The sequence below is a fragment of the Hoplias malabaricus genome, chromosome 17 (assembly GCF_029633855.1).
Source record: "Hoplias malabaricus isolate fHopMal1 chromosome 17, fHopMal1.hap1, whole genome shotgun sequence".
Taxonomy (NCBI): domain Eukaryota; kingdom Metazoa; phylum Chordata; class Actinopteri; order Characiformes; family Erythrinidae; genus Hoplias; species Hoplias malabaricus.
The window spans coordinates 29,210,997-29,223,840 of NC_089816.1; the positions used below are offsets into that span (position 1 = coordinate 29,210,997).

Sequence of the window (12,844 nt, forward strand, 5' to 3'; positions counted from 1 at the left end):
GTGGAAAATTATCCTTTTCCATACAGTGTTAAAAGCTAACAGTTCAAAAGCCAGCATCACAGGGGTGCATTATAACACATGGCATGGGTGACATGCCCATCTGTGAAGGCACTTTTAATGCTGAAAGATATATATATACAGGTTTTGGAGCACCATGCTAAGAGACAATACTTTCTTTCTAAGCAAGGCCAATCCATATTCTGCATTGATTACAACAGCATGGCTCCCTATAGAATCGCCCAGGTGCTAAACTATTCCAAACCTGTCAATCACTGAAAACAACTATGAAACAAAATACTAGTGATCAGCTGAAATCCTATAACAAGCGAGAATGGGAAAACATTTCACTTTCAGAAGTATCGCAACTCGTCTCCTCGGTTCCCATATGTTCACAGATTGTTGTTAAAAAAAGAGTTGATGCAACACCTCATCAATTTTTTTGGGGAGCATATTCCTGGTATAACAGTAAAAATGAGCAAATACTTTTCAGAAAACAATAAACTTTCTCAGTTTCAACTTTTAAAATGTTATCTTTGTACTATTTTGAATATAGGTAAATAGAAATGGAGTTTGTGTTAAAGTGTGAACAAGAAGTACAGTTTTCTGAGACAGCAAACAGAGCAGATGAAATGGAGCATAGTCTTTGCCAATGTATTAATATTACACATTTCTGCAAAATGTAAAGAGAAACAATTGTCCATTAACAAGGCAACCAAAGCTGTGTGCATACTGCACCATTCCTACAATCTTAAATGTTAGCCTATATGCTACAGGCTCACCTTTAACACTGTCTGGCTTCTTGTTCTTATACTTATTTTAGCAAACTAACTAACTGCACAAATATGATACATATGATAACAAAAGTATGTCATCTTACACATTTATTTCATAACACTGAACATGATTGCTGAGAACTGAGCTGACACATGATGGCCAATGCATTGTGTGTGTGTGTGTGTGTGTGTGTGTGTTGAGAAACATAATTTATTCAGTATATTACCAGGGTTTATATTTAGAAGTAGTTAAACATTAAAATATGTTTTAAGTATTGGGATCTTTAAATTGAGCTTAAAAATAAATAATGTATTGCATTGAAAGCTTCAACCAGTTTTGCCTGATGTTCGTTGCTTTATACACAAACTAAGAATTTACCTACAGGGCTCTCAACACAAGAACTTCCCTGACCATACAATCTGTTCTTATTAAGCAGGCTGCCTCATGCTGGAGCTTCAGCTGGTCCAATAAAGCCCAATAAACATTCTATAGGCCTGTATGAGGATCTATACCTGGCCAAAACACTGAGAAATCCACAACCATTCAAAGAAGCCAGACAGCCTTTCTTCTTGCACCTATGCTATTTCCAGCCATGGTCTTTTCTGTATGCAGAATAAAGTGAAAATCATGAAAAAAAAGGAAGACAAATTTACTGACAAGTCTTTGATGCGGCACCTCTAGGTGCTGCTAATCTTAAGAGTGTTGTGGGAGGAAAAGCTGCTGGGGGATTTGTGAGGGGAAAAAATGAATTAGTTTAGCTACTGTTTACATTTACTAGCACCTGTGTACTGTTTTATCCACTTGTTCTTGTGAGAAAATTACCACTATTGGAGTCTAGTATAAAGATAGAAGTGGTGGTAGTAGTAGTAGTAGTAGTAGTAGTAATAATCATAGAGGTTTAGGACGACTAAATCATAACTATTTACAAATGCTTGTCATTTGAGTAAAAATAAAATTAATAAATAATATTAACAGTGGGCGGCACGGGCGGCAGGTAGTGTTGCAGTCACACAGCTCCAGGGACCTGGAGGTTGTGGGTTCAATTCCCACTCCGGGTGACTCTCTGTGAGGAGTTGGTGTGTTTTCTCTGTGTCTGTGTGGGTTTCCTCCGGGTGCTCCGGTTTCCTCCCACAGTCCAAAAACACACGTTGGTAGGTGGATTGGTGACTCAAAAGTGTCCGTAGGTGTGAGTGTGTGAGTGAATGTGTGTGTGTCTGTGTTGCCCTGTGAAGGACTGGCGCCCCCTCCAGGGTGTATTCCCACCTTGCGCCCAATGATTCCAGGTAGGCGCTGGACCCACCGCGACCCTGAACTGGATAAGCGCTTACAGATAATGAATGAATGAATATTAACAGTATGTTTCATGTACTTTTAGTTACTTTTTATTTGTTAAGTTTAAAATCCATTCCAGGGGATTTAGACTGAATGCCCCAGTGGCCCCAACTGTATTATTACTGTTATATTGTTATCAGACAGATCTGCTAGGTATATTAATGACATGTTTTTTTATACTCCTATCTTGTTAGTTCAATTCAAACCTATTTTTTTCATTCATTATGTGTAATCGCTTATCAAGTTCAGGGTCGCGGGGGGTCCAGAACCTACCTCGAATCACTGGACAGGAACACACCCTGGAGGGGGTGCCAGTCCTTCACAGGGCAACACACACACACACACACTCACACCTACGGACACTTTTGAGTCTTCAATCCACCTACCAATTTGTGTTTTTGGAGCGTGGGAGGAAACCCACGCCGACACAGGGAGAACACACAAATCTCCTCACAAAGAGTCACCCAGAGTCACCCAGAGTGGGACTCAAACCCCCAACCTGCAGGTTCCTGGAGCTGTGTGACTGCAACACTACCTACTGCACCACCGTGCCGCCCTCAATTCAAACTTTGATGCATGATAACTATAACATGAAATGTTACATCATATAAATATTTTCAGTGCTACTTATTGTTCATTGTTCCCTAAGACAATGTTAATTACATACAAAAGGATATGACCACTGTTGTATCTTTGAGATTACAACAAAAATTTTTGTATTGTGGGGGACATAATGGACCTTTACAATGTCATTTGTGCAATACTAATGTTATATTACAGTGTAAGTGACAGATACACTGACATACTATGTGCCTACTGTCCTGCTACATTTATTCCAACACCAACTAACCTGCTACATGTTGTGCTTAGAGAAGTTCCCCACCCAAAAAAGGTCTTTGCTCGTTCTGGGATGGTCCATTTGCATTTATGGATGGGTTAAAAGCTAGCAAATGTATGAAATTATAGACTGACAAAAGTCAGTAAAAGTATATCTAACGTAATTGTACCTTATTCAATTATACGCGTAGATTTTAAAATTATATTGATTTCATACACCCCATTTCATCTCCAGCACTTATATTATGTTGGTTTTATTTTACAGAGTTCTATAATGAAAAATATTCACCCCTCCTTCGATAGAAGAGGTGTAATGTACCTTTAGGGAACACAACTGGATTCTAAAACCACTATTATACTTTTTAAAGGTACATTTACACTGTGTGTACCTTCAGTGATCAATAATGTACCTATACATACCTTATTTTTTCTGAGAGTGTAGGATCAATATGATGCCATGTGTTTAAGTACCTTAAAAATACGACTCTGTGTTTCCAATTGTCTCTGCATACAATACAATGTTATGAGAGGACTTTATAATTTTTTTAATAAAGCAAAGCAACATATCTAGCAATAAAATGTGCAAATTTGGGCAACTCTGAAAGTCCTGCATGTGATGTGTTCTCCAGGCTTGGATGACTGTCTGCAGCAGTATATCAAGAACTTTGAGAGGGAGAAGATAACAGGTGAACAACTCCTCCACATTACACATCAGGAGTTGGAGGAACTTGGAGTCACACGCATTGGTCACCAAGAACTCATACTCGAGGCTGTGGATCTGCTGTGTGCACTGGTAAGCCATTTCAACTCTCAATTTCTAATGCTTGACTTTTTATGTTCTTGCTAATTTTAGTCTTAAATTTGTCAAGTCCTCCCACTCCCCAATATCAGTGCCACAATGCTGTGAATATGTGATGATAACTACTAAATTGGCTGGCATCTTGCTAAGTGATGTTGGGAGAGTGCCATCCTGTCTACCCTGAGACCGAGAAAAATTATAGCCTCTTGCACTACCTGCATTAGATGGCTGGCATCAACAGGGAGCAAACATGTCATTTCCTAAAGATGGGCCCAACACTTAGACATTCTGAGGACCACACTGTTTGAATTTTAAACAGAGCTACACTGCTCAAACTAAGGTAATAATTAATAAAAGATTATATGCTTGCCAGTAGCTTTTACAATTAGTACTAATTAGCATTCTTTGTTTACTACACTGTCTCACATTGAACTACAAAAAATATTTGCACAGAGATTAATAACGGGAAAGGATATTCTCAGAACCAAACAAAATATGTACATAAAGCTTAAAATTCTAGTGTAAATTAGCCCACTGGGTGACAAACTGCATCCCCCAGAGATTTGGATTAAAGTTTGGTTTTGTTGTGTCTGATTAGTGCATTCTTCACTGCTGCAAAGGTCAACACACTAGCATAGCACATCAGTTAGCAGGCAGTATAGCTGACCTAGGTTTGCAATTTATAAACAGTAAAAAGAAGAAGTGTAAAAACTATCCATAGCTAACAAGCCGCAACCAGCTTATGAATCATGTTAAAGTAAAGAAGGGAGGATAATAGAGACATCTTGCTGCACACTAGCCGCTAGCTGTTGCTAATGTGAATCAGGGCAGATGTCAGCCTCCCAGTGGCTCACCGTGGCTGTGACAAGAAGTCCATTCCTTTGGGACTGACCCTCCTGGGCCACAGAATAAAATGCCATAAACGCTAGTATGAGAGCAAAGAAGGGGCTAATTCTCAATGACATGGCCAGGGATGCAGAAAGTAATATTTTACTGGCCTTATGAGTACTTCTCAAATCAAATTTCCATTGCCAAGTTTTTACAGAAAGATGGGTAAGTGAAGACCCATCTGATCCAATGTGAGAGTGTGTTTGATTATATTCTGATTCAATTCATTAACAGAAAAAATAATTGTGAAAAGATGCAACTCAACCAATGTATCACTCAACAAAATGTATTATTAGTATTATTATTAGGAGGTGCAGTCATATGTGTGCAATGTTTAATCGTAAATAAAAATTAATTCCTCCACCTCATGCTGGTTTTTCATAAATTTTTCCAGTGAGGGAAATGCCGCCCCACACCATCACACAAAACTCATTTCATTTTAAAGTGATCGTTGACTAGTATTAAAATTACAATAGTCAACATCAAAATCACCATTTTTAAATCATCTAACCCAAAGCTCACACATACTTCTGGATAAAATATTATCCCCCAGAATAGAATAAATAGACCCACATGCTTTTGCAGTGATTCTTCCTAAATGGAATTCTACTCACTTGCTACTTTCAAGCTACATATTTCTTAGCACACTTTTGGTGAATCAAATGAAAATTGACATATTACTCAGCAGTTACCATAAAATGACAAAAACACAGCAGAACATTTGAATTTTGAATTACAATTATAGAAAAATCATTTTTAGGTATCAGTTCCATACGTAGAGTTTGTATTAAAGTCCATGTGGGAAAGGTACAGTACATACACCACTAATTGTGTGGTAATAACATTAAATGGCAAATCATGGTCAGATTACAGTTACTGTGTTGTTAACTGGATTCTAATAAAGAAAACAGCTTCTTCACATATGTGAATGTTTTGGCATCAATTACAGCTTGATATAAGATATAACTAAACGTAGAAAAGTTCATCACTTAATATGCCATGATTTTTTTTGGTAATAAGTTATATGCTAATATTAACTTAAGCTGACAATTCTGTATTTTCTTTGTATAATATTTTAAGCACTGGCTCCTGGGTCTTGGGTTGTGGGATTATTCCTCACAGATAAATATGGGTTTTCCTCTCAGAATCCAAAAATACACGTTTGTAGGTGGACTGGCTGGGCAAATGTGTGTATGGGTATGGGTATGTGGGTGACATATGACAGGAATTCTTTACAATATATGGTTCAAGATAGGATCAGTGACAGCTGATGTTGATGATGACAATGCTAACGTGTTTTAGAAAGCAAGAAGAAAGTTTTAATTGCTGCTGAGATTAACTGATTCTAGATGCTGCTGTGGATGCTGGGACTTAGGCAAGTAGTGTGAGAGGAGGGGCCAGCCTATGATTCATGATCAGGGTTGTTGTCATTGGGGATGCAGCTGCTTGCTATCAAGGACACTGAACACACTCTCCCTCTTTTTCCCATTCTCGTTCCTGCTCTTCTTGGCAACAGTCACAAGAGCTCTATAGTCAAGATAGGAGTGAGGCTCCTTTTTGTCTCCAACCACTTATTTTTTCTTCCTCTGTAAATTACTTCAGTGTGGTTAATGAGCTTGGCAAGGTTGCTTTGGAGCGCTATATCTGAGAAGCAGCCATCCTTTGATGGCTCCTTCGGTGGGAAAATATCGGACATCACAAAGTGGTGTTTTCATCAGTGCTGCTTGAGACAAGCGTTATTTAGTACAGTTAACCCTATCATATCTAGTGTATTATAGTTTTTGGACATATCCCCTTAACTAATAACAAGCCTATTAAAATGGATTAGTGTGTGGAATTGGACATTGCCTTCTGTGATCACTGTATAAAAGAAGCACAACGATCCCTTTGTTTGGATGCACTGAATTGCATCCTGAAAGAGGGCACACACACATTCTAAATGTAATTTATTTTGCTAAGATCTTATTTTTGATTTGTCTCATGAGAGATATCAATTATATTATTAATTTGTTTTCTTAAAAGTGTTTAAATGTATTTCATATATGATAAACGACTATGGATGTTTTCATGAATTAAAGGGTTAAATTTAAATTACGTTTTAACATGTTTTGAGGCATATTTATATTTAGCCTTTCTTCAAGTTTTGGCCTTTGTTTGTTTTGTTTTCATCATAGTTAGACATGCATGAACATCATGAGTTTAGTCAGTCCTGGTCATAGGTGATTTGGTAAATGAAATGATGTCATAAATATATTGATTTCTATTAGAGATGTTTTTTTTCCAGCTGCTGATGCTGCTCACTTTGCTTACAGCACAATCTGTGAATATAGCCCTCTCATTCAAATACAGCTTTTCATTTACCTTATAATAATACACTGCTGAACACACTATGACTGCATCAGTGCGTTAGCTTTATCTTCATAAGACCCAGTGTTTACAGTTTCTGCCTGTAGCCTAGTTTGTCAGTTTGTCTACTTAGAAAGGGTCCCCCCTAACTGTCTTTTGTCAACTCCCTCATTCTCAAGTTAAGTTAACTAATCTCCCTGCATTGGACCTTGTGGAAAATCCATGGGTTGCCTGATCACTGGCATTACGTCACTTTGGCAGCCTGGCAAACATGAGTAATGACTGCGCTGAAGCCAGGTGCAGAGAGAGAGGCAGAGAGAGTAAGAGAGAGAGCTAGACCCAGATGCAGCTATTCAGTTTGGAAAGACATGGGCTTTGATGTAATGTAAAATATAGCACATGACTTTTCATTGGTGGGCTGGGAATTATTACGTTTTTGAGAATGCTTTGGTTAGAAATTTCTTATAAATTTCTTATAAATTCAATGAAAATGCAATATATCAACACATGTATGCAGTAAATGTCTACACCTGTGCACACAGAACTCTTTATTTCCAATTAAAAGAACTGGCAGTAGATTGGGACACTCTGGAGTAGCCACACTTTAATGTAAGATCCATATGCCTAATGCCAAGGACAGGCTAGCCCTCCATCATTGAACTGAGGAACATTGGAACTCAGGAGTTATGGCACATCAGTACCTTTCAGATGACTCTTTGTCTATGAATGTTTAGCAGTACTGTGCAAATTAATAAATGAAAATACTTAACTCAAAGTTGGTAAAGAGTGAAAATGTGTGTAGAAATGTGCACACAGTGGAATACTATCCCAAACTTAACGTATTACATCTTACATTTTGCTAATGGTTATTTAATTGTTTTCTTCATTAATCTTCCAGTCACAATTTCACAGGGCCATTGGCTTTCAAATAAGCATTGAACTAATAGCAACATCATAGAAGTTTGAGCCTTTGGCTACCCCATGCTGAACAATCATAGAAACAATGAGACATTTTACTCTGACTATATCTATTAGAATATTTGACATATTTTCAATTATGTTATTTAAAATGAAGTGTACAAAACTGCATCCAAAACTGAACCAATTTCTAAGACTTAATTTGCAGTCGAAACACACATTTAGTGCATTAATTAAGTACGTAATCAGTCTCTCAGTTCAGATCTGAAAAAAAAATCAATTTGTGGGAAGGTAGCTTAAGAGTATGGGTCTGAAAGAATGCTTAGAAGCCAAGAGGCCAGAAATAGGCAAATATATATATATATATATATATATATATATATATATATTTTTTAAAAATGGCCAATGAAAGGAACAAGCTGTCAGTATATTACAAACATTATTTTGTTTGATGAGCTTATTTTTTTTTTACTTAAAAGTAAATGAAGAGTGGCCTCTGACTTTTGCACTTTGTGCATGCCCTCATTTGTGTTTGCACTGTAACTACTTATCCAGTTCAGTGTCGCGGTGGGTCCGGGCCTACCTGGAATCCCTGGCCACAAGGTGGAAACTTGGAAGAAACACACACGGACACAGGGAGAACCTGCTGCACCACCGTGCCACACATATTTATATATAAAAATGTTTTTTTTAAACACTAATTCACAGAAATATAATTAATATGTAATTCTTATTCAAAAGCTTGTAAACAAATGCAAGTAAACAAAAGTGAGTTCAGATATATGTATTTAAATAAACATGATCATGCCTTTTTAATTCCTGTTGGAAATAATCCCCAGAAACCTGGCAGTGTCTGGCCCACCCTTGAAAAAAACAGCCAAAAAAAGGGGCCATGGCGGCCATGCTGAGGGATTAGAGCATTAGGGCACATTAAAGAGTGCTTTCAGCTCCCTGCCCTACACACACGGACCCTGGAGGCTGCGGCTGGCCCGGGGAATTGCTATGGTAGCGCCTCCTTGCTGGAAGTGCCTTGCATTAGTCAGGGGGCAGCTGCTGACTCTCTTCTCTGGACTGTGTGCGTGTGTGAGTGAGAGCGCAGCAGTGGTGATGGAGAAAATACCCGTTATCTCAGCTTCACACACGGCTGGTGGATTAGCAGCCGCTCTGTACATCACGCTCCACTCAAACCACTCAAAAAACTCCTGAACCCATCCGACTCGTTACCAGAATGAATGCACACATGCAATGTTTGGGCCCACACACACACACACACACACACACACACACACACAGAGAAAATGTGGACTAGATATATAGGATTCTTCTAGATGCACACAGGGTCCAAAACAAATGCCCAGTCTATTTATGACTGCACAGAAAAAAGTGTGGTCTTTATTTTAATTATATATATATATATATTTTTTTTATATATTTATGCCAGCTTAGCCTCTCTTCTTTCCCTGCTATATTGTGCAAGGTGAACCACTCTAAATGTAGCAGTAATCCCTATCAAAACACAAGCAGTTGTGAGCCTTTTAACAATAAATCCTCACTATCACATCAAAACTAACCAGGTACAGTGCTCACTCACTCTGGCTATCTCACCCTCTCCTCAATCTTACAGCAGAACAACAGCCAGTGCAAGTGTCTCTTAGCTATCATATTATATTTCAGCACTTAGTGTTGTCCTCTGAGCACACTGAGCTGTCCATGTGTTAGCAGCAGTTAAAGCTGTGGCTACACTCACATTTTAGGGAGTATTGTCATGACCAAAGGATCCCGTCATTTCATTCACAAAACGATGGCCCCACGTTGGGCGCCATAATATTGAGACTCAAGTGAAAGGGGATATTTTATCTTCAACACATTTCAATCATTTTTACAGGCCAGTAATTAGAGTAGTTTTTGGGCCATCTCTGTGTATGTGCCTTGTGTTTGCCTTTGTAGCACTTGGACTACATGTAGAAGAATGGGGTTTAAAACCTCAAGGGTATCCCCACACTGCTCTAATTTTCTAATCAGAGCTAAGGCTATATTCCCACCAAAGTAATTACTTGACTATTATGCTTCAAATGTGAAATAACTCTGGTCAATTCTGGCAGTGCATCATTTCATGATAAACTCATCCCTGTTATAAAAACAGGATTAATCATGCAGAAATATTCCTGTGAAGTCAGCCCTTTGAAGTATAGGGAAACACTTAAATTACTGTCCATGTTAATCCACCCTATTCTACAGATTGTGGCACAGAGAGATCAATTTGAGAAAGGAATTCCTTTATGAATGTTTTCGATTCACACAGTACATTTACAGAGACACAAGGTTTTGGTATGTCAAGAATGAAATGGGTTTTTGAATGAGGTTGTGGGAAAATATGACATTATAAAAGACTTTAATGTCCATAACGGGTGCATGGTTACCATGGTAACACAGTGAACTGTGCCCAGATGATGGAGAATCTCAGGGATCAGAGAAGCTCTTGAAAAGGCTAATGGCATTTCTCTAAGCAGTGTTGTGCTAATTATTGATTAGTTTTATAGTGATGTACTCATAAGTGTAGGCTTCCTCACTGTCCTGGTAGTCAGCATATGCTCTTGGTTTTGCATATTGTGAATGCATAGACCCTGAATAAAGTATTAAATGGAGAAATTCTCTCTCATACACACACCACACACACACACTATTTTACAGGTATTATTTATCATTTCCATAAAACATCTTAAAAAATGTAATATCCCAAACCCCATTAACATCTAAAACAATGCAAGTAATATGTCTATTATTTGCAAAAACATTTTGCACATTTAACATTAACATTTTAAGTTGAACGTGCTGGAGAAGGTGCTTGCAAACTGAGACTAAGTTGCTTCCAAGACTTTCAACTCTATGAATCATTGGCCAAAATATTAAACCAGCGACACTCAGCGATGCTCAAAGAAGAAAATCTCTGGGAGTCAACCTCTCTTCACTTTTTGACCTCGCCGCTTTTGTTACCCTGACAACAGGAAGAATTTTGCCATTTTTAAAAACTTCCTTGCTATTTTCTGTTTTAAAATTGAGAATAAAGTGTTTTTTAAATTATTGTTAATTTCTCTTTGACAAAAAGTACAAAACACGTCTAATTTTCATTGTAATAAATAATTCATCAACAAGTATGTTTAATTATAGCTGTCATTAATGGAATTAGGGCGGCACGGTGGCGCAGCAGGTAGTGTCACACAGCTCCAGGGACCTGGAGGTTGTGGGTTCAATTCCCACTCTGGGTGACTATCTGTGAGGAGGTGGTGTGTTCTCCCTGTGTCCGCGTGGGTTTCCTCCGGGTGCTCCGGTTTCCTCCCACAGTCCATCAATGAAATTAACACAGACACACACATGTATATATTCCAGTCTTTACAGTATCTAAATGCTGATGTTCTATACCTAAACCACTCCTAACCTTTGACATCTTTTACCACTACAACAAACAGAAGACAAAGCTTCCATCATCGTAGTAAACATGCTTACTCAACATTCTCTTTGACCACATCAAGCAATATACCACTCGAATAAACATTCCCACTCATCCAGATTTCATACTTCACACAGATGTCTCTAAAGAACAAGATAATGTTAAACTATGCTTTATCATCTATTGCTAACTTACGTTTGTGTGTGACAAAATTGACCAACCCATAGTGACTCTCAGCGAGTCCAGTAAAATTCAACATCCCCTCTTAGCCCTCTGAGGTGGCTAATGTGATATGTGATTCTTATAATAACCAGTTCTTTCAGAGAGGTAAAAGACTATAAAAGACTCAATGCAAATGGTGAACTAAGGCCATTTTGTGCACACTTTGTACTTGTCCTTCAGCTATGTTAAACGGAATAAAAATTCAGTGAAAAATAAATAAATAACACACACTGGACACTACAAACAGCTGAATAAACACATGCACTTGCTTGGACTGCAAATCCAGTTAGATACAGGAGGGGAATAAATAAATTAATATAACCCGACCCAATTATGCCTCTGAATCAAAGTGCTCTCACTCTCTCTCCTCTCTGTGCACCAACAGCAGTACTGTATCTCTATTGTTTTGTTCAGTAGGCAGCATCTTTTTTGCTGTATACTGCCCCGTAATACTCATTAGGAAAATGTTTTGCTCATAGCTTGTGCAACTGTACTGGCGCTGAGTGAATACTGAAATATTTATTGTGAATATTAAATTAGAATCTCAAACAAACGACTATTCATTAATATACCACAATGGTTGTAATGTGCTCCTCACTATATCCCTAATGATGGAATGTATTGCAGCTAAATATCAACTCTCATTAGGTTTTGCAACAGGTTTAAAAGAAATAATGAGTGCACTGGCAAACAATAAGAAATATGTGTATGCATATCATCTCTGCCAGGACAAAACCTCAAATAATACATTCCGTGCTTTATTTATAGATTTTATTTGGTGGGAAATCAGTACACAATGGTTGAGCCGTCTTTGTCTTCACAATTATGTTAGTAGTTCATCTGAAAGATTTGTTAGACCTCCAGTTCAGTATTTGAAGTACTAACCTATGGGAGAGTTAAGCAGTTTCTACGTAAATACCAAGATTAAAAAGATCTTGATTGGGTAATTTGTCATATGTATTTTCAAGAATTTATTTGATTATCCAAAATTTCAACAATAACTTCTAAGCAAACATCCACAATTGTGGGGAAACCGTTCTCTCTGTTTGTTTACATTCAAAACTCTGTATCTTTTAAGGTGGATCAGTGTTTGAAGGGAAAAAACAAATGTTGTTTGTATGTGGCTAAGTTGTCTGTATGTTTTTACTCACTGTTTAAATTGCCACAGAAACTCATTTGCAACTCATTTGTCGAGTTGTTTAGTTTTGTCGCACATTTGGTAATGCAGTTAGCCATCTCACGAATTTGGAGACATTTCCACCTTAAGTGATCTGAAACAG

At 37.8% G+C, this 12,844-nt stretch overlaps 1 pseudogene; it reads left to right on the forward strand.

Annotated features, from left to right (window-relative positions):
- LOC136673503 (connector enhancer of kinase suppressor of ras 2-like) overlaps positions 1-12,844 on the forward strand; it is a 122,061-nt pseudogene that overhangs the window by 35,649 nt on the left and 73,568 nt on the right.